This window comes from Eublepharis macularius, chromosome 8 (genome assembly GCF_028583425.1).
Source record: "Eublepharis macularius isolate TG4126 chromosome 8, MPM_Emac_v1.0, whole genome shotgun sequence".
Lineage (NCBI taxonomy): Eukaryota > Metazoa > Chordata > Lepidosauria > Squamata > Eublepharidae > Eublepharis > Eublepharis macularius.
In genome coordinates, this window is record NC_072797.1 from 21,560,253 (window position 1) to 21,585,695 (window position 25,443).

A 25,443-nucleotide genomic window follows, 5' to 3' on the forward strand; every position below is an offset into this window, starting at 1 on the left:
ACGAGCTGTGTTCATCCACTGAATCCAGTTCACTCCCCAATGAGATTTTTGGGGTTGAGCAGGGGACTGCTGAAGGGACTGGGGAAGCAAGTGTTCACCAAGCTTGATTTCTCTCCAAACAATGCCTTAAATGATTATTGAGCCGGTGCCTGTTAACCGCGGAAAGGGCTGCAAGTGGGAAAGACTTTTATTTTGTGCTGCTTGTTTACTTCTGAAAGAATGGGGGGTGGGATTTAAAGTTGGTGGATGTTCTTACGCTGAGCGTAATCTCCGCTATTTCTGCATGTGAATGCTTATGGGTCCTTGATGTGTACATTTAAAAAACCTCTTACCTGAGTGATTTTGTTCTTTTGTGAAGTGAGTTGTAAATCCACAACCAACTTACAGTGATCCTATATAGGGTTTTCAAGGCAAAAGACTTTTTGAGTTTTATCCTGCCTCTGCATAGCAACCTTGTTGGTCTTCCATCCAAATACTGACCAGGGCTGACCCTGCTTAGTTTCTGAGCTCTGACAAGACCAGACTACTTGGACCATCCAGGTCAGCACTAGATCTCTTCTAGATGAATTAAATTTTCTGGCAGCAGACTTTCCTTGGGAGGATAGAATTTGCATGCTGTCAACTTTTCTGTCTCCTTTTGATCTCAATTGCATTGAGTTAATGATGAAATTTCATTTCCTCCTCATGAAATGCAGCATTCCTGAGTCTCCCCCCCCCATTATAAGTTTCACAGCAAGCCAATTCTGCTCACACTTTCTGCAGAATTAGCATAGCAAAGGCTTATGATGAACTCCAAGTAAAATGAAAGCCTGCTAAATATCTAAAATTGCTTTGATCTTTGCTCTTCTAAATAGAGTCTTTTCTGTTCTACATTCTTTAATTAACACAAAGAAGCCTAAGTCTAAATCATGGTTTCCTTTAAAGTGATTTTAATTTGGATAGGTTACAGCAGGTTAAGGTCTTTTCCAAATAAAAACTGGCTGAAACTGACAGGGCAAAGTTGGTATAGAAACCTCTGCTGGCTACTCTGGAGAGCAATAGTTGGTTGCAAAGATGTTCTGAACGGTTTATGAGTGACACCACTATCTGATTGGTTGTTTTAGCAAGTAGATTGCGGGTCAAAGTTATAGCTGGGAAAGGTTGATGTATAACAGTGGCTCCCAGTTCTGTAGGCCATTAGGTACAAATACATACAACAAAAGCCTGATGACCTTTTAAATTGTTTTAAAAAGAGATAAGCCACTAGTGGAAGAGGCAATTCAGGTTGGAGAAGTGGTATCGGGAGAGGTGTTAAACTATTTTCCTGCATGCGGCTTCTCTGCTTCAAATTGCCCATCAAAGTTACTTGTCCAGGGAAGTTCCCAAACACATGTTTACTTTTACAAACACACATTTGGGAAGTGTGAGGGTGAAAAGCTGTGGGAAAATCTGTGGGGAGAAATAAGGGGTTGGAAAAAGGGTTATGGGCATGAACAGCAATACGAACTTAAAAAAGCCACGAACAGCCCAATCAGCTGTTCGCGAACAAGCTGTTTGTGAGACCCAATTCTAAACGAACTCTAAACAAACAGGTGGTCGTTGCAAGTCTTGTTTGCTGTTTGTCAAGCCAGACAGTCTGGCACCTGCAATCAATTCCTTTGGCAATGTAGGCAGGGATTGTCTGAACTCTCTCTGAACTCCTGCTGTTGCCCTGGAAACCCCAATCTAAGCCCAATTTAGCTTGATAGGCAGGTCTTCCTTTCAAGTGTGGAGCTCCAAATTTGTTACAAGGAAGCAAAGAGCAGCAGGGAGGGGAGCTCCCAGCTCTGGTTTTGCAGACAGTGAGGGAGAGACAGTTGCTGTTGGCATTTTGAGAGAGAGACAGGGAGAGTGCATTGGAGCTTGAATTTTCTTTGTGTGTGGTGGGATAGGGATCTACCCCTTCAAGTTCCAGGGCTGCTGCCAGGCTCTGGGCCAAGCTATTATTTATTATTGGTACAAATCTTGCTGCCTGCTCAGGTAGGGTTTCTGAGAGTGGTGCAGTAGGGATCTTGGTGGCTGGAGGAGAGCCTGCTGGCCCCCATGAACAACGAACAATGAACATGTTCGTGAACAGGTCATGTTTGTCAGTGTTCATTGTTCGTGGATGGCAATGAACAACGAACACCATGTTTTTTTTTTTCCGGTTTGTGCTCATGTCTATTAAGCACTACCTGCTGCTTTTTCAGTCTAAAAGTGCATTGAAATCAATGGACTTTGGGTGTAACTCTGTTTTGAAAGGCAAAGTATATCATCTACCCTGTTTCCACTCTAAATTGCTCCCAACAGAGCTTTTTACTCTTAAAAAAAGAGGATTGTGGTTTTGGTTACTCTCATTTGCATTTAATAAAGCCCTCAAAATATAAATGACCAGGCCAACTAATATTCTAAGGCTTTTTTTTGATGCCACTCTGCTTCTTAACTGAATGTGCTTTCCCCCTCCCTTGCAGACAGTATTGTTTTCCTGTTGGGCTGCTCTTTGAGTTTTTCTTTTGAGATGGTCTGAAAAAATGTAGTGGGGGGGGGTGCTCAAATAAAAAAGGCAATTTGCATCAAAAACCTGGTGTAGAAAAGCCTTCAGCCGGACAATGAATGGCCCCGGGTTGTTCATGTGGGGTATCATGGGGGAGGGGGAATTTCAGGCTCTCATGACTGATAGAAATTTCAAAACAAGGTGCCTTCATGTGCTAAACACTCAAAAACAGCTTAATTTTCTTTTCAGAGTTCATGTTTGCAAAGTCCATTTAACTTTGATGGGCTCACTCAGAAGCTTTTCATATATGGAATTTAAAATTCTAGAAGGATATCCCAACATGTTCACCACTTTATCTACCATGCTAATCTGACAGCGGAATCCTAAATAGATGTTCACCCTTCTAAACCCATTGAAGCCAGTAGGCTTAGGCAGGTATAACACTTCTTAGGACTCCCCTGTGGAAAAACTTCAAACTGCTTCTTTTGTCAAGTAGGCTATTGTCCTAAAACGCAGGATCCTTGGAAATAAATCTAATTGAAATCAGTGGGTTTTATTTTCAAGTAAACATGCCTAGAAAGAGGCAATGGTGATGTGACAGAGAAAAAAAGAGACTACCATGAGGCTATATAATATATTTGTTTGTACTGAAGATTTGCAATAAGCTAGAAACTTTTCTCTTTGACTTTTAAAAATGTTTGTAACTCGATGGGACAGGAAGACACGGGGTTATTTTTGTACTGATGTAAACAGGAAAAACAAGATTGTAAATACATATTTGACTGATGAATCGTTATAAAGGGAAATTTTTCACAGTGGTGAGTGGGGATTTGGTTACATCATTCCTATTATTGTCAGTAAAAAACAGGCTGGTCCTTATGTCTGCTTCTCCAAGCCATTCATTCAAACCCACTTTTTCCATGAGAGCTTTTATGAATGACTAATTATATGGAGAATAAACTTAATGCTAAATATATTTGAAATTAAACATTAACAGCTAAACTTATGTGGCTGCATATTGATATAACTGAGCATGTAACCTTTCTCCTCATTCCCTGAACAATGTAGAATTATTTTGTTTCCTTGCTGTTTGCTTAATATGACCTCTCTGATCTCAGATGCCAAGGAAGGGCCACTGCTCTGAGATTCCTTTCAATGCAGCAGTTCTGATAGTCGCCTTGAAACCTCTTTTGCAAGTATGGCACAAATCTTTTAATAGATAAAGAGTTATAATAAGATTGATAGTAATTAAACCCTTTTAAAAATATGACATCAGGCTTTGCCAAAGAAAGTAGATGTGTAAGTGTAGTGGCAGGTAGGGGAGATCTTGCCCCATTTCTTGTTCGAATGCTATCTTTGTGCAGACATTATGTTCAAATTTTTATCTCAGTCTACGGCTAATAGAACACAGAAAAAATATGAACAAGGTTGAACTATTTGCTGTGACAGCTGTCTGGCTGAGTCAGATATTTCTGGACAATAATGCAGTTCAAAGATGTGTTTAATGTTTTTTTGCATGGTTGTATACAGAAATGTATTTATTTTAATTTAGAGAATTGATATGCTGCCTCTCCAGAAACTTTCTTGAGGTGGCTGACAATTAAAAAACAGTGTTTTTAAAAAAAAACTCATAAAATTATCAATATTTAAACCAGCCATAAAAACAACATGTACAGTGCAGTCTTAAGCAGAGTTACTCCAGTCTAAGCCCACTAAAGTCAGTTTAAAAGCCTGGGCAAAAAGAAATGTTTTGGCCTGGTGGTGCTTAAGAACAATAAAGTAGGCAGCAGGCAAGTTAAGGGTTGCCATGTGCTCTCAGCCAGCACTTGCCTGCCAGATAAAGATTTTTTTTAAAAAAATTGTCACCTGTGACAACAAGACCTTCCAGAAGTGATGTCACACCTCTCTAGTAATAGCTAGAAATCTCCACCCCCCCACCTCGGTTTCCTGCTGGTTGTCAGTGCCACCCTAGGAGAGTCTCAAGAGGGAGAGCATTCCAAAGTCAAGGTGCCACCATTTAAAAAGCCTCATCTCTGGTCACTACCCACCTCACCTCTGTAAAAAGGGGACATAGGAAGTAGGGTTTGGGAACAGGATCTTAACTGGTGGGCTGGACCATATGGGAGTAAGAGATACCACAACTTCAAACTGCTTAGGGCAAGCACTTTGAATGGTGAGCAGAAACAAGCGGACAGCCAGTGCAGATATTTCAGCATAGAGGTGATACAATCCCTGTATCCAGTCCCCAGCTAGGGCTGCCAGGTTCCCATATCCTCCCAGCAGAGGGGGAAGCTGGCACTTACTTTATCAATCCCCTTGCATGGCTGGCAGGGGGAAAGAGGGGGAACAGGCCTCCCCACGGTGTGCTCCCAGCTTGGCGCATGCCGTCACTTCCAGGAGCGACATCACCATACAAGTCCTGGGAGTGCTCCCACCCTTTGCATGGGGTCTATTTGGGCCCCAAATGGGCCGATTCTTTAAGAAACAGCCCAGTGTGAAGTGCGGGAGCCCTCCTGGGGCCTGTGTGATGACATCACTCCTGGGAAGTGCCTGGAGAGCACCCTGGGAGGCCTGATCCTGTGCCTTTCCCCCCTGCCAGCCACGTGAGTGATGGCAGAGGGCAGAGGCTGGGAGCAGGAGATCCCCTGCCCCCACTGGAGGACCGGCAACCCTATCCCCAACAATAACCTGGCTGCTACAGTTTGGACCAACTGAAGTTTCCAAATCGTTTTCAGTGGCAGTCTTATTAAAAGTGCATTACAGTAATCCAATGAGGATGTGATCAGAGCCTAAGTTCATTGTGCCCAAGTTATGAAAGTGTTATTCCTATGGCTTTTGATAATAGATTTGATAAAGGGACTGAATTGTGCAAACATACTCAGGTCTCTGTCTTGGAAGGATGATGCACATGCAGCCACAGGTTTCAGATCAGAAATCACTCTTCTGAACCCCCATTCCCACATCTATATGTAAGAGGGATTCATAAGAAAGAGAAAAGAGAGCCTGAATCCAGCACCTGTGGCATGCAGTGCTCCCCATGTTTATGCACACTGCCGAACAAGTAATGGGTGCTGTCAGTTCTTAAGGAAGGTACTCTTTTCCTGTCCAGTAACCAGTGCTGTCGCAGCACAGTTCTGTGCAGCAAAAATCAACACGTCTGATTAAGACTTGGGTTTGCATGATATAACATTTGGACAGCTACCTTTCAGAATGTTGAACTCAGGATCCATTTTCTATATAATTTTTCAAAACTATTATTGGAAATTTTATATCAGAGTGTATTCAGTCCAGATGCTTCACACATTATTTGATTTTTCTGCTATTGTACTTTACTTAAGCCGTTCTCCTGTGCATCAAAAAATTTTTCTGGATTATCCTCATAAATTTTCTTATCTGCAGGATTCCTTTTAGAAAGGATGATACAGACCATTTTTCAAGTAAAATTTGCAAATTGTAGAAACTCTTATTGAAAGTACAGGAAGATTCTGAAGTGATCGCAGATCAACCTTCCTGACTGATTGGCCCTGAATGGATTTAGAAATTAGGTACAAGTTTAAATAAAATTGCCTTGTTTTTACACAATATAAAGCTGATACTGGCACATTTTTCATGTTTTTATACCAACTGAAGAGCAACATGGTTGGCACATGTGAATTTGGTTACAGGTGAAATTAGTGTTTCACTCAAGTAGAATCCACAAAATATACCTTCATATCTCACTTTAACAAAGCCCACAGAACTTGACCCACCAAGCCAAATACAACCTCTCCCAAACCATGTCAGGAGGAAGCCAGCAGAGGCCCAAAGAGCTTTCTATTTTTGCTGCCTGATTCTTTCGGACAGCAAAAATAGGAAGGTACTTGAGCACCACCTAGCAAGCCATGAAGTCTGACTGGTGGGTTGCATTGGATTTAGTGGATCACAAGTTATATAGACGTGCCATAAGCAAAAGCAAGTGGAATCCCCAAGAAATCTTATTAGTTTTATTGAAACTCTTCTTGTTTTCCTCATACTTCCCTTAGCATTTTTCTAAGAAGGAACCTCAAAATCTGCCAAGATGTACTATTGTCAATGATTGCTTGGCATCCAAATGAAGTCTGATGTGATTGATTAGGAAAGCAAAATAAAGAGATCTGGAGAGAAACAAGGCAAACATGGAAGGGATCCTGGTGTGAACATGCCCAAAGAGCCTAATTAGGTGTTTCCAGATGCCTTTAAGGTTTAGAAAACACATTCCCATTTAGCTGGTCTCACCTGAGACTCGAAGCCCAACCTGGCAAATGGCTCCTAAAAATTCCATAAACATTAAGCATATTTATGTCATAGCATTGAGCTTGGTCAGGTTTGAACCTTTCTGTATTGTGGTATAAGAGACATCTTGTTTGCTTTTGTTTACTTTCTCAGTAGTAAATGCATTTTGGTTAACCACAATGGCAAACTTAGTCAAGGCATTTATGTCAACAGATCCTTCTTCTCAACAAAGTCACATTCTTAGTTTCTAGGGCAGCAGACTGGATTCTAAGTAATAAGGTGTTTATAAGTCATGCTGTAAATCTGAGGCTATAAACATGTCTACTTTTCTATTAAACCTGCTGCTGTGTTTGAGGCACAATAAGCTCTCTTTTAAATTTTATGGTTGCAAGCATGTTGGTTTTCCAGTTCTGATTGCTGTTGATTTAGCAGTTGCCAAACCCTCCTGCCAAGCTCTTGACCTAAGTCGCGCTCCCTGGTGATATCATAAGGCCGCTTAGAATTTAATAATTGATGGTACCTGCTGGGAGCCGGTAAGAGGTTTCTCACATTTCCCCCATCCCACTGTCCTTCCTCCTAGTCCTTTTGTTGTAGACAGTTTTGGGAATAACATGAAGAAATGGGTACATTTTTCACTGCTGACTTCTAATTAGTCATTTTCCAAAGTAAATACACACTGTGCAACAAAAGTTCAAATCTGGAAAGGGTTTATGGGCACATTCCTTTGAATTCTCCATTTCACACATCCTAAAACTCTGGTAACAGTGGAACAGTTCCTGGAATCTTACTCACCCTCTGATTCTTAATCTGCTTATTACCAATGAGTAATCTTCACTTGGAAAGAGCATCCTTTTACAGACAACTGCAAGACTGCAGGTTGCATCAGAAAGAGCTTCCATATCAGTAAGACCTACAAGATCAGCCTCTTAAGTTGCAGTCTACCTGTTTCTTCTGCAATGGTGCTGAAATCAAGAGAATAAACTCTTTAACTATTTGAGTAGGGATTACGGCTCACATTTACCAATGTTGTTAAATGCACAGTATTTAAATAACTTTCTGACTGGCAGGAGGCTAAATCTAAGTTCTCCACAGTGCCAGTATATTTTCTTATTCATCTTATTATGTTTCTTTGGGAGGGCAAGTATGTCTTCTAGAAGGACAGGAGAAAATCTGCACAAGTTATATGTACTTATTATTACTTATATAATTTTTATATTTTTAACTGAGATAAGCAATATAGTTAGTGTAGATTGTTAAGATAATTAAAGAGATTTGATAGGTATAATATAGATATAACATTATTACATTATTATTATAGACCTTAAGAATTTATATGATATACTTTTTAGATTAAGCTGGGTATGGAAAACTGCTGGGAGTCACCAGAAAAGAGGGGGGGGGGAAGGATGGAGAAAATGCAATGGGGTGAATAATGATAATGATTTTTATATGTATGTTTGTAAACCCATCCAATAAAAATTCTTTAAAAAAAAGAGAGAGAAAATCTGCACAAGTATAAGGACAGCAGGTTGAAACAGAACTTGTCATGTTGTGATAAGGATCAAGCAATTATTTGAAGTAAATGTATAATAAGCATGATGAAATTGTATGTACCATTCTAGAATTCATAAAACAAAAATTATAAAATGCAAACCACTGTTTCAAAATACCGGAAGGTTTTACCTATTGATATTTCTGAAATATTTCAAACAAAACATGTGACTTTTTACTTTATATTTCCTGATGACTGTCTAAAGATCTTTTAAGTTTATGAATTTTAAATTGGTAAGGAAGGGATGGCCACTGAAAATGTGCATTTGAATATGGGATTTCAGCTTTGCTCACCACCCAAATTGTGTTCAGTAAAATGTGTGTGGAGAGCGATTTGACTCTGTAAGTAAAAGGAAGACAAAAATGGATGATGAGTTGGCTTACCAATGTGTTACACCTGACATCATAACAAGGCTTGCGTGTGTGAAGAATGTTCCCACTGAATGTTAACCTTATCAAGAAGCTACTGGGAATTCTGTTCCCTGAACGTATAAGGGCATGACTCCACACATTTTTGCCATGAAACACACAACCAAGAGTGCACCATCCATTTCCCCAGCAACACTCACTGTGAATGAGGGGATCAGAGAGGGATCTAGACTGAAGGTGGTGATCTGTAAGTACATCAACAGGTGCAGAGCATTCCACTATGCTTCTTAAATCTGTGGATTGGGACTAACAATGCAAGAAGTTAGATGCAAAGAAATGTTTACTTACCAGCAGCCTCTCTGCCTGAATTATCAGAAGATGAAACCTGGGGCCAAAGATTTTAACTTAGACCATCTGCTAGCAGATGTTCCAGAACTTAAGCGTTCTTTGTCCTCTGTTCTTGGTCACTTAGCCTTTGCTTTTTGCTGCCCCAGGGAGTAAGCTAACACATCACCTTTGTTTGGCTTTCCTTTTAACTGGCTCTGAAACTTTCATACTTTGATTATAGCTTCAGGCATTATTCCTGTGTCTCTCTGAAGTAAAGGTGCAAGAGGTCATAGAATCTGAGATCTCTGCTCCTGTATCTGAACTAAGATTTTGCTTCCTTGGAAGATCCAGAAAGGAAAAGTTTGCTGTTGCCTATTGCTTTTACACCACAATGACGACATGTTTGCATTTTCTGTCTTTAATGTCCTGCTGAGTGCATTCTGCTCAAGGCACCACAGAGTGACATGACAAATAAAAATGTTTCATTTCATTAAAAGATGACCAAGTGGCAACTGTCCAGGTTATATAACCTGAGAGGACAGCTGCAGTTGCAAAACTGACAAGGGAATGTGTCATTGGGAGGGTTCTGAATATTTTAATATTATTTTTTCTAAAAGCAAATAATGGAACAGTTTATTTCTGTGAAATGTTCCTTTTAAAATAACTTGATTATATATACATGCTGGATTAGGGGGGGAAAGTACATGTACAGATGCTTGGGTTTTGTAAACAGAGTAGGCAACAACGGCCCTGAACGACCCTCAAAGTATGTAGTACTCTCTTCTCGGGTTCTGAATTTCTTGGTATCACATGATGAGACCTGCTGTCAGTTTTTGAAACAGCACCTAGTGGAGGCCAGAGTACATGTTAGAGATAGGTTCATTATAAAATCTGGGAGCCCCCAGGCTCAATTCAGGGTCATCATGACTCTCACATTCAAAACCCTTCAAGGCCTTGGCCTCTCATATCAGTGCAACTTCCCCTGTGCTCTGCCATGGCAGCTTCATGTATCTGAACAGGGCCTTCTGCAGATACCACCCTGCAGTTGGGCAAAATCAATAACTGCCCATAAACACGCATTCTCTGTTGTGCCCCCCACCTTATGGAATAGCCTGCCTGAGGAAGTCAGGAAATCTTCCTCTCTGCTGACTTTCCGCAAACTATGCAACACTGAATTATTCAGGAGGGCTTTCTACCCAGCTTATAGGGCTGTGTCATAATAAGAAGGAGGCCAGAGAGATTCATTGACTAGGGTAAGGACTATACACTACTCAATTGAGTATTGGCAGACATGCTCCTAGGGTTGCCAGGTATCCCACTGGGGGCGAAGGATCCCCTGCTCCCAGTTTCTGCCCCCCGCCCCACTTACCTGGCTGGCGGGGGGGGGGGGAGGCCCAGGGAACAGACCTGGGAGGCAAAAAACCTCCTGGGTCAGCATGCAGTGTACCCTGCAGCATGCCCACGGGTGAGAGGGGGGACCTGGCACTTATCTCGTGCCTGTCATGTGCTTTCCACGTGCATGAGCACGTTCCAGCACCTGTGTGATGATGTCACTTCTGGAAGTGATGTAATTGCTACAGCCACAGGAGCGCTCTGTTTGGGGCCGATTTGTCTCATTTGGGGCCCAAATCAGCCTCAGATGAAGTGTGGGGGCACTCCTACAACTGGCATGACAACACTTCTGGAAGTGACATCGTCGTGCCCCCTGGGAGCACCCACACTGCACTTGTTCCCAGGGTGCCTGCCACTGGTGGGTGACCTCCAGGGGCTTGTCACCTCCCACCAATCATTGGCGTATTGGCGGACAAGGGGCAAACCCCCAGGAGTTTGTCTGCCACCAGTGGACACCTGGGAACCCTTGTGATAGGGTGGAAGTTAATGGTTTAATATTTAGACTAATACACATTAGACTTGCCTTGGACAGAGTACTCAGGGGGCCTCCATGCCACTACTAGGCTTCTTTCTCACCTACCCACGTACCCCCACCTATTGTATGTCCTTCCTCTACCCAATCGCCAGCTCTTTTACTACCTGCAATCACAGTTGCCCATGGTGCCTGCCCACCCTTTCCCCAATGGTGCGGGGTGCAGCTAGAACTGCCATGGCCACCAGAAATGCTGATGCTTTGTGTACCATCCACATGCTCTTCTCCAGCTCACTAGGCAACATATGCAGCTGGGAACAGAGGTGACAAAGCACTCACAAGCAGGTAGTGAAAGGGTGTGAGTGCAGGCATCAGAGGAGATGCATGAGTAGGGAGTCTGCAGCAGTGGGCCCCATCAGAAGCTACCTTCCTGACTCTCTAATTTCCAATACCCCTCCCATCCTCTGCCTGGATTATAAGGACTCCTTTCCTTTTCCCACTCCTCATATCTGACAAAGGGAGCTTTGACTCTCGAAAGCTCATACCCTGGAAATCTAGTTGGTCTTTAAGATACTATTGGACCTGAATCTTACTCTGCATTTGTTAACATTCCAGCAACCACCCTCCCAAACCTATGCATGCTTAAATGAAAGTAAGCCTCAATGAATTCAGTGGGACTTAATTAAAATTAACAATATTTATTTAGTGTGTGGTGGGAGGCTGTAGGGGCTGACTCCCCTACAGCTCTGGAGATTTGGGGGAGTGGAGCCTGGGAAAGGTGGCGCTTGGAGAGAGGAGGGACCTCAGCAGGGTATAATGCCAGCGATTCCACTCTCTAAAGCAGACATTTTCTCTGGGTAAACTAGTCTAAATTGCTTGGAAACCAGTAGTAATCCCACGAGAACTCCAAGGCCACACTTGGAGGCTGGCAAACCTAGCTGCTGACTAGATGAGTTCTGAAATTAAAACTGGAATGAAATCAATACATTCATGCCAACTCCAAAGTCCCCTGTGAATGGTTGTCTGCTACAGTGATATATTGATACAATGTTTTTTAAAAAGGATCTGCTGCCACTAAAAGTTGGTGGCACCTCAGAAAAAGGAGATAGGTATGAAGCAGAGTGAGGAAGTGGGTGGATATGGTTGGCGCCTTTAAAAACATAGGAGAGGGAGGGCCACTCCGGAAAAAGCTGATGCAACCAAAAGAAAGAACTGGAGGAAAGCTAATCAAAGAGGCAATCAATAAATATGCCAAATTAATAAGGACAATTGAGAAGTTATCAAACACAATTGTAATAGTAAATCAATAGATGAATCACCCCAAACCAGTGAAACACAACAAGCAATAGTGTCCAAAATGGTCCAAAAATCAAAGTGCACGCAGGCACACAGTGAAGCAACAATATAAGGGTGCACGCAGGCACTCCCCTGTACAAAAAGTACAGATAACAAATAGATAATAGCGAAAAGTCCAAAGCGGCAACAGTGTCCAAAAAAGGACTGTTATCTATTTGTCATCTGTACTTTTTGTACAGGGGAGTGCCTGCGTGCACCCTTATATTGTTGCTTCACTGTGTGCCTGCGTGCACTTTGATTTTTGGACCATTTTGGACACTATTGCTTGTTGTGTTTCACTGTTTTTGGGTGATTCATCTATTGATTTACTATTACAATTGTATTTGATAACTTCTCTATTGTCCTTATTAATTTGGCATATTTATTGACTGCCTCTTTGATTAGCTTTCCTCCAGTTCTTTCTTTTGGTTGCGTCAGCTTTTAAAAGCATAGCAAATGTTACAGGGTCCACAAAAAGTGTTTCATGTGTGTTCCTTTGGAAACTTGGCACAAAGGTGTTCTGGGGGGGAAAGGTGTGTGTGTGGGAGGGGTGGAAATGGGAAAAAAATCCTGAAGAGCAATGACCAGCAAATGATACTGTGTATAAGCAAGGGTGGTGGTGGTGGTGAGATTTTATTAGGAAGCCAAACTGTAGCAAAAACTTGGTGTAAAATCCCTCTGGAGAAAAGATGTATTGGATTAGGCACCGTGATGTGTTGAAACCAGTGCCAAACAAAATCACACAGAATAGGTTGCCATGCAAGCACAATTATATACTGTTGCACTGCTTCCCTTGATTACAGACCCGGCATACAAGCTCCCATGACTGCCTTTATCTGCTTCTCGGCCAAAGTGCACGCATATTTCATTCTTTTAATCATCTATCATACATCTTGGTCCTCCTTAATATTATTTTTAATACCCTTCTCTTGACTTCCTCCAACTTGATGCCAAAACCTGTCATAAGAATTTCTCCTAACTCAAGAGCCAAGATGAGTGTAATATTCCAGGTGTGGTCTTAACCAAACTTTGTAGTCAGGGATTATCACCTCTTTGCTCCATGACTTGATGTCTCCACAGCCAATAACCTTTCTTACTGCTATATATCTCTACAAAGTTATGTCAGATTTGCTATCCACTCTCACCTAATAAGTTTTTTAAAAAATTATTTTTAATCACTACTACATTTTCTATCTTTCTCCAAGCAAATAAATATCAAGCTGGAGAAAATAACACATTATTTGTTTTATATCTGAATTTTAATATATCATTTTAGCCATATTTCCAATATGGCCAAGAACTTATTCATGCGTTGGCCTACATATTACCAACGCCCTATGATCCTGAATCACTTGGCTAGAGAGTCAGTATATGGTAAAGGGTGTAATGTGTTTGACTAGGACTGGAGAAACTTGGGTTCAAACCTCAACTCAGTTATGAAGCTCATTTTGGGCCAGTCATTCTTCCTCACCCTAACCTATCTCAAAGGATTGTTGTAAATGAGGAAGGAGAGAGCCATATATGCCCACTGCACTCTTTGGGGGAAGAGTGCAATGTGATAGATAGAGCCAGTTTGGTGTAATAGTTGAGAGAGGCAGGAATCTAATCTGGAGAACCAGTTTTGATTCCCCACTCCTCTACTTGAAGCCAGCTGGGTGACCTTGGGACAGTCACAGCTCTTCCAGAGCTCTCTCAGCCCCACCCACCTCACAGGGTGATTGTTGTGGGGATAATAATAACATACTTTGTAAACCACTCTGAGTGGGCCTTAAGTTGTCCTGAAGGGCGGTATATAAATAGAAAGATGTTGTTGATTGTACCCATTACTAATTAATTTTAGCATTGAGAATAGTTGTTTAATAAACACATTTGAGTTTATGGCCATTTCCACATGCCCGTATAGGGACAGCCCACCAGCCCATTCATGGAACACTGGTGACATCTCCGTTTGCAAAATGATCACTGGCTATTTGGCTTCTGTTTTTTCAGCGCCTTTTCTGGGACCACAGAAAGTGCATTCCCAAAAAGGCACCAAAGAAGTGGAAGCCAAACAGCCTGCAACCATTTTGCAAATGGAGATGTCTAGATTCCTGGGGAAAAGCTACCAGCATTCCATGAGTGGGCTGTCCCTATATGGGCATGTGGAAATGGCCTATAATTGCCATAGCTAGCATTCATATACTAAACCAATCCCCATTACTTTAGAGGAAGGATTAACAACTTGTGATGCACCGAACTGAATGATGTCAATCAATGAATATGATGGTCACTATAGGGTTGCCAGGACCAATTCTTTAACAACATAAGTTTGGGGCTGATTGTTAAAGAATCAGCCCTGGTGCGGTACCATTGCTTTCAGGTCACATTGGAAGTGACATCATCAACCAGGGCTACTGATGTACATGTACCCATTTTTCTCGGCTGGCAATTGATGGGCAGAGGCCAAAATTGCCCACCATCAATAGGTATCTGCCAAGGTTACTCAAGGACTTGGTAAACCTGTGTATGTTGTCTCCATAAATAGGGGTATTGTCAAGATACTGATTTAGGCTGGGGCTCAGTGGTGGTGCATCTGCTTTGCATTTAGAAGGTCCCACGCCAGGTTCTATTTGGTGTGGGGGATTTCCCGCTCCTGTTGCCTGCTGCTGCTCCAGCAGTCGGTGGGTGAAGCAGTCGGTGTTTTGTTCATAAGTGGGAAGAGTAGGTGGGAAGTTTTTGAAAGCCTTCGTGCTTGTTATTTCTGTTCCTTTCATCTCCCTTCCTGTCCCTCAGTTTTGCAGCAAATACTTGGTGAGTGGAAGAGATGCCAACTCTAGTCTGGGCAATTCCTCGATATTTGGAGATGGAGGGGGGATTTAACCCATGTTATGTCTATGATATGCCCATGTTATGTCTATGATATATAATATTATATATATGTTATATCACAGAGTCTGCTCTCCAAAGCTGCCATTCTTTCCAGGGGAACTGATCTCTGTAGACAAATTAGAATTCTAGGCCCCACCTGGAGATTAGCAACCATAATGAGTGGGCTCAGGTGCTCCTGTAGATGACCCCCCCACCTCTTTCCAGATTTGTGTGTTCTAAGTGTTGGCAGCCCTACTCACCGTCATGCCAGCATGATCTGCTGAAAATCTTCCATTGGGTAAGAGGATGAGAAAGATTACATTAAATTGTCTTTATTTCCTGTGAATGATACTAGATCTCTGGAAAAGGAAATTCAAACCATGGCTAGGGATGTTGAAAAATCAACATGGAAATACATTATCTGATCAAGATTAAATAAGAAAAGATGGAAACAATGCACTGAAGAGGTGAAAGGATGACATTTTTCAAAGAAAAATATTTTGATGAATCTGCTATTATAGCAAGTGAAGTGAAAGCTTCACTCAAAGCAATTGGGAGAAACAAATCACCAGTAATAGACGGGATTTCAATAAAGTTATTTCAAGCTACAGAAACTGGGTCCATCAAAATTTTAACAAGAATATGCCAACAAATATGGAAAACAATACAACGTCTCACAGACTTGGAAGTGCTCGATCTGCATTCCAATTCCAAAAAAAGATGTCAAAGATTGCAGCAACTATTGGACCATCAAATTAATTTCCCACACAAGCAAAGAGTTGCTCAAAAATTTACAAGAAACTCTTACCATATATTGAATAAGAAATGCCAGATATTCAAGTTGGATTCACCAAAGAAAAAGGTACTAGAGATCATGGCCGATTCCACATTACCTTATCTCCCATTTTTCTTGTGCAATGATTGCACAGTCCCTTATGGCGCGTTTCTCACTCGGTCGTCCACATCAGCCTTCTAAAAGCGGCTCTCTCACACAAAACCATGTTCACATCCCCCTAGTCAGCGCCTCTACCGCGTAAAACAATGATCACATCCCCATTTCAAAAGACAGGATAAGGGGCGGGGAAAACCCGACCGGTTCCGGGTTTTTCTTTTCTTTTTTTTAAAAAAAGGGGAAAGGATGCTATATCGACGCGCAATTATCTTGATATAATGAAGACACGTTCCCTCCCTCAATGGTCATTGGTCAGATTATCCCTATTACCACAGGATAATTAACGGCCAGCGTGAAGTGTGAAATATCCATGGGAAAGGAGGGTCAGTAAGGATGCCCTGCAGCAGGATGCCAGAGCTGAGCTTCATAATTTCTTTGCAAACTTGGGAGCAACGAAAAGATCGGCAGCACATTCCGTGTTGTCCATCACCAGAGAATTGATTTCGCTGACCCGTGAATGAATAAATATTCATGGTTTAACGATCAAAGTTACTACTGTGCTATTAGAGTTCTAGGCAGTACCTGAAAATGAAAGCAATATAATGAGATGTCGACCTATCGACACTGTAATTTTTTTTTTTAAAAAAAAAGGGTTGGACAAGGGCGGGGCGGAAAGTTGATCCTTAATTTGGAGGCGGGTCAGGAGAGGGTTTGAAATCAACGGGGGGGAGGTTCTTACTCGAAAGAAAAAAACCGGTGACAAAAGCGCAATAGGCTGGGGCAACGCAATGACGATTTAATGGCGACTTCAAAGACGACGCGTGTGAACTGATCAGGGAATGGCGCGGCAGAGGCGAAAAACTGACGCGAGATCTAAGGTGGTGTGGAATCGGCCCATATTGCAAATTTATGGTGGTTTACTAGAGCATACCAGAGGATTTCAGAAAAATATCAGTTTGTGTATTATAGAATACAGCTGTGTGCATCATGAAAGGCTACGGTTGGTGATAAAAGAAATGGGTGTGCCACTACATCTAGTTGAGTTGATGAGCAGCCTATACTCTGGATAAGAGGCTACTGTCAGGACAGAATATGGGGAAACATAATGGTCTCCATTTGGAAGGGATGTCAGACAAGGATTATATTATCTCCCTATCTGTTCAACCTCTATGCAGAGCATATCACAAGGAAAGCTGGGTTTGATTTCGAAGAAGGTCGAGTGAAAATTGGTGGAAGGAACAATAACAGTTTGAGATATGCAGATGACACCACCACATTACTGGCAGAAAATAGTAGAGACTTGAAAGCAAGATTATAGGTGAACATTAAAAAGACAAAAGTAAGAACTATTTAGGAATACGGTTGACAATGAAGAAACTAAAATTATTAAAGATTTTCTATTCTTTGATTCAATCATCCAAAGGGGAGACTGCAACCAAGAAATCAGAAGGGGACTGAGACTTGGAAGGGCGGCCATGAAGGAACTAGAAAAGACCCTTAAGTGTAAGGAAGCGTTGCTGGAGATCAAGATCAAAATAATTCATACTATGGTATTCCCCATTACTATGCATGAACGTGAAAGTTGAATAATGAAGAAAGCTGATAGAAGAAAATCGATTGATTCAAAATATGGTGTTGGAGGAGAGTTTTATGGATACCAAAAAGTGCCAAAAAGACAAATAAGCAGGTTCTAGATCAAATCAAGCCTAAATTCTCCTTAGAAGCTAAAATGAATAAACTAAGGTTATCGTACTTTGGTCACACGATGAGAAGACAAGACTCACTGGAAAAGACAATAATGCTAGGAAAAGAGAAAGACCCAACATGAGATGGATTGACTTAAAAAAGGAAACGGAGAGGGGGAGAGGGAGAATATACTTCCTCAAAAGCACTAGTAAACAACATACTTCCTTTTTCCTTGTTGTTTATTAAAAAAGGAAACCACAGCCTTCAGTTTGCAAGACCTGAGGAAGGCTGTCAATGATAGGATGTTTTAGAGGTCATTAATTCATGGTTGTGGAGAGTGCCTTCAAGTCATAGTTGACTTATGGCAACCCCTGGTGGGGTTTTCATGGAAAGAGCCTAGCAGAGGTGGTTTGCCTTTGCCTGCCTCTGCAACCCTGGTCTTCGTTGGAGAGCTCCCATCCAATTACGAATCATGGCTGACCTGCTTAGGTTCTGAGATCTGATGAGACCAGGATCACCTGGGCTATCCAGGTCAGGGGCATTAATTCATAGGATCATCATATGTCAGAAGTAAACTTGACAGCACATAATGTACTCACATGTTGTTATCAGCTGTAATATAACAAATATAGTAAACAATATAACAAACCAACTAATACCACCGAAATTGATCTTGCACATCTAATTTAAAGGTGGGTTATTATTAAATTAATTGATTTAGATTTTTATATCTGTATCACAAAGCTTTGGAGTGACTAACAAAAGCAAATGCTAGCAAAACAAAGTCTCTAATTCAGTGAAGCTTCCTTAATCTTTCATGATTTAACCCATATCCCCAAAGAGTAGACAAGTGTCCTATGTTGATTCTGAAAGATATACTAGCTTGTACTTGGATAAGTTGCAGTGGGAGGGAGTTCCACAACTGGGTAAGACTGGAGCTAAGCTCTTTTCATGCTGTTTTGAAAACAGGCTAACCTAATATGATTAGAGGTCTTCTTTTTCTTAGCTGGCTCAAACGGTCAACACTCCTTCACTTGCCCCACATCACACCACTACCATAGAAATTTTGCACTTAGGACACCAGTTGGCAATTCAGAGACTTGCCCAATTCAGTATATTTGTGTTTCACTCTGCGGCTCCTTTGGCTAGAATGCTGCAATTATCAACTACCAGGGTAGTGTTAAGTGCCGCATTCCAAGAGGATTATCACCTCTCTGACCTCGTTTGCTCTGGCAGAATTATGGAGAAGTTGCTGCTAACCTCTGGGGGAAAACAGTATGGAGTATTTGGCTCTTATGCTTAGTTATTTGAGATGTACATACAAGACCAGAAAAGTAAGTTTATTCTATAAGTTGTATAGCTGACCTCTTGGTTAACAAACAATTGTTAATAAAGTGTTTTCCTGTAAAATGAAAATATTCCAGCCTGTTTCTGTTTCCTGCTAGAGCTCAGAATGTCAGCAGTAGCACTCAGCAGAAGAGGCCATAGCTCAGTAGTAGAGCACATGGTCTGTTGGTAGAAAGTCCCATGTTCAGAACCTGGATGTGAGTGTTATTTTTGTTACTGTGTTCTATGGACATTTCAGCCCTTAAGCACTACATCTGGCCCTGATAACCACACAGTCCCACAGTAAAGCTGCTGCTACAAGTGACTCCTTTTTAAACTTGTTTGTATTAATCATGTAAATGAGGCTTGTTTAGCGGATTTACTAAACCATTTATAGCTAATCTTAAAAACAGAGGTTCTCACATGGTTTCTCTCTGTCAGGAGTCAGGACCATGCATCTGAGTCCAAAGTAGGAGTGTGCATTCTCAAAACCGGAAGAGTTGAAGCCTGTTGTCCAGGAGGCAAAATATACTACTTGGCACCAAGGCCAGTTCATAGTATTTTAAAAATCCTAGCCAATCCAGAGGCTTTATATTGCCTGCCAGTCTCAAGGGCTGTTGTTGCAAACCCTTGCACACACCTGCCCCGTTCTATGTACACAGAAGGCAGAATATGCTTATTTAATTTTGCTGCATAGTATTCTAATTACTGATCTGGCTCGAGACCTTTGGTTGCCAGATGGAGTACCGGGCCCAAGGGAGAGGCGGTGGGTGGGTACTTACTTTTTTTTTTTTTTACAGTATGCACACGTATGCATCCTGGGTAATGCGATGACATCACTGCAGGAAGTGATGTCATCATGCCAGGACACACACACCCCACACACTTCTGGGCACCACTTCTGGGAGGCGCCATGCAGTGGCAGGAGGCCATCAAGAGCCTGCTGATTAAGAGAATCATTCTTGGATGGCTTGGAATACATTGGTGGTGGTGGAAAGTGCTGTCAAGTTATAGCTGACTTACGGCAACCCCTGCTTGGGCTTTCATGGTAAGAGACTAACAGAGGTGGTTTGTCTCTGCGTAGTAACCCAGGTCTCCCCTCCAATTACTAACCAACCCTTCCAAGACCTGACGAGATCAGGCTTGCCTGGGTTATCCTGGTCAGGGTTGGAATGTATTAAGGAACGCTTTTTCTTGTCCTCCCTAGTTTCGCCAGTTCAGACTTCTCTCCAGCTCATGTTCATTTATTCACTGAGATCTGCTCTGCTGGGGCATAGGATAGGGTTAGGGTTATGCAGGAGTGAGGTTGACTGCTGTTTTTATAACTCACCTCATGGCAGGAAAGCCTTTCTACTTTATATTTATGAATGTATGAGAAAGAAGATTTGGAAAGAAAGTAAAAAACTTTTTCATCAAGGATTTGTTCATATAGATGTCAAAGGAAGGAAATTTATAAGAACTTACCTTTGAACAGACCTTGATTTTCACCCGGAAGTTGTGGACTATTTGGAGAATGCTCATATATGAAATGTTGCCTTGTATGGACTTGTATGGACATTTGTGACATTTGTGAATGGATATTTATGAATTTGGAATATTGTTGAAACATTGTTGGAATATTTATGAATTATCAGCACTTTGCACTTTCAATTGCACCTATAAATTGACTTATTGTATTATAAATTGCATGAAATTGATTATTTTGTTCCCTGTGGGATTCACCTCCCTCCTTTTTGCATCACGGGGCATAGGATAGGGCTTTCTCCATGGTAGCACGTTCCTTCTGGAATTTTGGCTAAAAAATCCTCTTGTTTCCTCATAACTAGAGTTCCAGGAAAAAGCTATTTTTTTAATGTTTCCTGAATTGTAACCCCTTGGTTACTCTACTGTAAATGATTTTATGCCCCTGTGCTGTTTTCAGCCTATTGGTTTTATTTTCATAATGAATTATATTCAGGGCTTTTTTTCAGCAGGAACGCGGTGGAACGGAGTTCCGGAACCTCTTGAAAATGGTCACATGGCTGATGGCCCCGCCCCCTGATCTCCAGACAGAGGGGAGTTGAGATTGCCCTCCGCGCCAACTCCCCTCTATCTGGAGATCAGGGGGCGGGGCCACCAGCCATGTGACCATTTTCTCCGAGGGCAACCCACTGAGTTCCACCACCTCTTTTTCTAGAAAAAAAGCCCTGATTATATTGCTTTTTAAAATTTGATTACAAATTATTTGCTGCATATAGAAATACTATAATTTAATAAAATAATTCTTTTGAGATTGCTTTGGTGTAAATATAAATTGAATGTTGTTGTTGTTATTATTATTACTACTACTACTACTAATGCTCAATATATTTGCCCCGTTAACAATGCTGTGTTTTTGTTTTAAATAAGCTCTCTCTCACCATTTTTGCCTGAATCATTGTCTCAGGGGAAGAATATTTCCCTTTGACTAGAAATTAAGTTGGCACCAGTCAAACAGTAGTCTCACCTGTATGAAACATTTCTAACACTTCATAATATTTGGCTTTCTTGCACTTGGAAGGATTTCTAGTTTGTGTTTTTGGTTATCCACCCACTACAATAATTGCTTTTCTTACTACTGTTTTGCATGAACCTTAGATAAATTATGTTCATATGAAGCAAAGCATAACAAAAACATCTGTAGGCACGAATGGGTTGACATCTTTAACAATAATGTCTATACTTGATAGCTTCAACAATCATGTTTGTACTTGATAAGAAGCATTTCTAAGAGGTGATTACCAGCTCTCAGAAATGCTTCTTATCTCAGAAATGTTCATCTCTTGTTTGAAATGTAATCACCATTTCAGTTATGAAAAACATAACTTTTCTTCCACTAGTCTTCCACTAGCCTTCCACTTTTCTTCCACTAATTTTCTTCCACTAGTATAGCTTTATTTAGACATGGCTTCTTCTCTGCATTTCTTCTTTCAAAGTCTGTATTTCTTTGGACCAATACATGCTTTCCAGGGGCCTTGGTTATCTAGGTCTTCTTTTTTCTTTTATCACTGCTACCTGATGTGTTGCAAACCTTGGGGTTTGTGGAGGCAGGCAATGTATGTGGATATTCCACACATCCTACTGCCTTCTCAATATCTGTACCTACTTTCAGTCTTTTCCTAGACGACAGACTGTGCTTCTAACATCATCAGCCACTTGCAATGGACAGAAGGATCCAGCAGAGGGAGGAACGGTGGCCCGCCAGGACATCATCCTACCAAGTGTTGAACACTCTGATTCTCTTGAGCAGCACATTCAAGCGCAAGAAAGTGCTGCGAATAAAGTGGATTGCTTTTGTGAAGCTCTTGTACATGGGCTCAAAGAGCACGATTCTTTCCTGAATTGTACCAGAGTCCAAAATCAAGTAAATCAGGATGTTGGCTTTCCCAAAAGTAGTCTGAATTTTGGAGACATCAGTTAGAAGTCCCTTGCTGGGCTTTTTCATGATGCTTTCTCCCCCACTTCAGATTCGTATCTTCCTACAGCTCTCCATTTGCCATTGCTACTGTACAGTTAAAGTCTTATCCAGCCCCTGTGGCCACATTGTTTGCAAAATATTTTGTGTAAACTTCCAAATATCTTGGAACTCTTCATCAGGGAAAATTGTTGCAATTCTTAGTGTCTCTAATAAACTGATAGTATGATGGTATTTTTGCCTTGTTAAATGAACAAAAAAATAGCCTTCCTAGTTATTTTGGAAGGTTTCGAAGTGATTTTAGGGACACATCTTATTAGAAAAGGACTAGGTATGGATATATTTATTTGTGTCATTTATAGAACAGTGTATAGTGTAGTCCTGGGCTATGTTACTAAAGACCTTCAGTGTCAGACACATATTGTTATTGCTTAATGTAGATCTTGTGCCCCTGAAAGCAGCCACATTGACAGCCCTGATTAATATCACTGAACTGTTTATCCTACTGTGGCTTAGTTATACTGTCTGTCCAAAGTACACTAAGTGTACTGGCTGGATCAAAATAACAGAGTATGCCTGCCTGAATTAAACTGGAGAGGGATAAACTTAAGATCTGTTGATTTGATTGGGGGGTGGAGGGGGGGGCAGGAATTCTACATTGAACAATCTCTCCTCTCCCAAACTTTATGGCCAGACTACCCAAATTCAATGATTAGACTACTGGAGAACTTTTCTATAAATTCACTGGACTGGATCTTAATGTTTCCTTCTGTAAAGTGTGAAATGTTTTGTTTGTGGGAGGAATCTTTTGTTTGTGCTAAGTCTTTTAATCATAGAGTTCTAAGAAGAAATTTTTCTGAATTAGAAGTACACTCTCAATTTCCAGCATTCAGATCAGCACATGTCAAAGTATGGGGGTGATTGAGAAAGACTTTTAATATATTGTGTTGAAGCAATTCTGCTTATTTTTATTGTGATTAATTTTTATTCATATCCTGCACTTCTCTTAAATCAGGACTATAGTTCTCAGGTGCCCGCCAGTATGAGGCAATCTCCTGGGGATATTGTCAAAGGCTTTCATGGCCGGAGAATGATGGTTGTTGTGGATTTTCTGGGCTGTATTGCTGTGGTCTTGGCATGGTAGTTCCTGATGTTTCGCCAGCAGCTGTGGCTGGCATCTTCAGAGGTGTAGCACCAAAAGACAGAGATCTCTCAGTGTCACAGCAGTGACTGTGACACTGTGACACTGAGAGATCTCTGTCTTTTGGTGCTACACCTCTGAAGATGCCAGCCACAGCTGCTGGTGAAACATCAGGAACTACAATGCCAAGACCATGGCTATACAGCCTGGAAAATCCACAACAACCATCTCCTGGGGATACCTGCCTCCAGGGGTACCTGCCTCCAGGGGCCTCCAGCCTGCCATTATCAGGCAGGCTGGAAAATGGCCTCCTGTGTTCTCCTGCAGTGCACCCTGAAAATGTAACTTCTGTGTGATTTAGGGTTCCCAGGTGCCTGCTGGTGGTGGGCAAACTCCCAGGGATTTGCCACCTTGCTGGCCGATCTGCCAGTGGTTGGCAGGAGGTGGCAAGCTCTCAGAGGTTGTCCGCCACTGGCAGGCACCTTGGGAACACGTGCCGCATGCTCACTCCCAACAGGCACGACAACATCACTTCCAGAACTGACATCATCATGCTGGCCGCAGGAGCATTTCTGCACTTTGTTTGGGACAGATTTGGGCCCCAAATGGGCCAAATTGGCCCTGCACGGAGTGCAGGAGCACTCCTGTGGCAGGCATGATGACATCACTTCTGGCAGTGACATCATCAAGCAGGTGCTGGAGTGTTCTTTGTGTGTGTGCAACAAGGACCTCACTGCTGGCATGAGGTAAGTACCAAGTCCCCCTTTCCAGTGGGTGGGTATAGGGACCTGGCAACCCTAGTGTGATTGGAAGCGAAGGCACCTCACCAAACCAGAATTGGCACCAAACATAGAGGAAATGCTATGTTTTGGGCTGATTTTTAAAGAATCGGCCCTTGCACAATGATGTCACTTCCATTCACACTGGAACTGATGTCATTAGGGCATGCTGCTGGAGTGCTGACGTGAGTGTGAGGAGGAAAGGGGTAAGTGCCTGCACCCCCATGCCTCCCACTTCCCGCCAGTTGCCAGGGGAACCTGGATACCTTAATTACCCAAAGTGGCTTATTTCATTATTCTCATAATAACAACCTTGTGAAAGATTATTATGGGTCCAGGTCACCGGGAGAGCTTCCATAGCAAGGCCTGGTTGCCCTAGGACCTAGCCTGACATTGCAGTTTGCTGTTTGCCACTGACATATGATAATTCCTTCTCTGCTTTGGAACCTACGGGATCGAAAAAGTGACCTATCATGCTGTTTGCCAGGAGCACGGGTATTTCTTATGGGAAATGATAAATGTGTTTAGATGGCTTACAAACAAACAGTGCTTCAGGCCTGTCTACTTGTTACTTGGAATTCAGAGTAACTTTCTCTGGATTTAAAAAACAGAAATAACTATTGGGGACTGCAGGCAGTAGTGGAAGTAGGTAGATGTTGCTTAGCCCTTTCCTTGATAGCCATTTTTTATCTTAAAATTTCTACTCTTTCAAACTGCTTTCTTCTCTTAATGGAAAAAAAATGAGGATCTCCTTTCCCTTGCTTGTGGAGGAGGAAAGCAACTGAGGAGATGATTTTGAAAGAAAACACAACCACTATGGAAAGGGTTCAATTTCCCCCTTCCCCTCCTGTATCACCCATTTACTTCCAAGTGGCTGCTTCTGATTAAAAAGAAAAGAAAAAATGAGGAAAGTTGCATAGACCTTTGTGTAATGTGTAGTTTGGCCCCTGGATATAGTGTTTGAATGCAGGATAACTCTAGGGAGCTCAAACTCTTTAAGAAGAGATGAGTTGGATGTTTTATTCCATTGATCTGATGAGTTATTTTCCAGAAAGCGCTCTGAGCTCTTAAACATATGGACTTCTTGTTAGGATCACTTGACACCTCCTGGTCTTTCCTCCTTGGGGCGTAAACAGTTCTAAATGACCTGT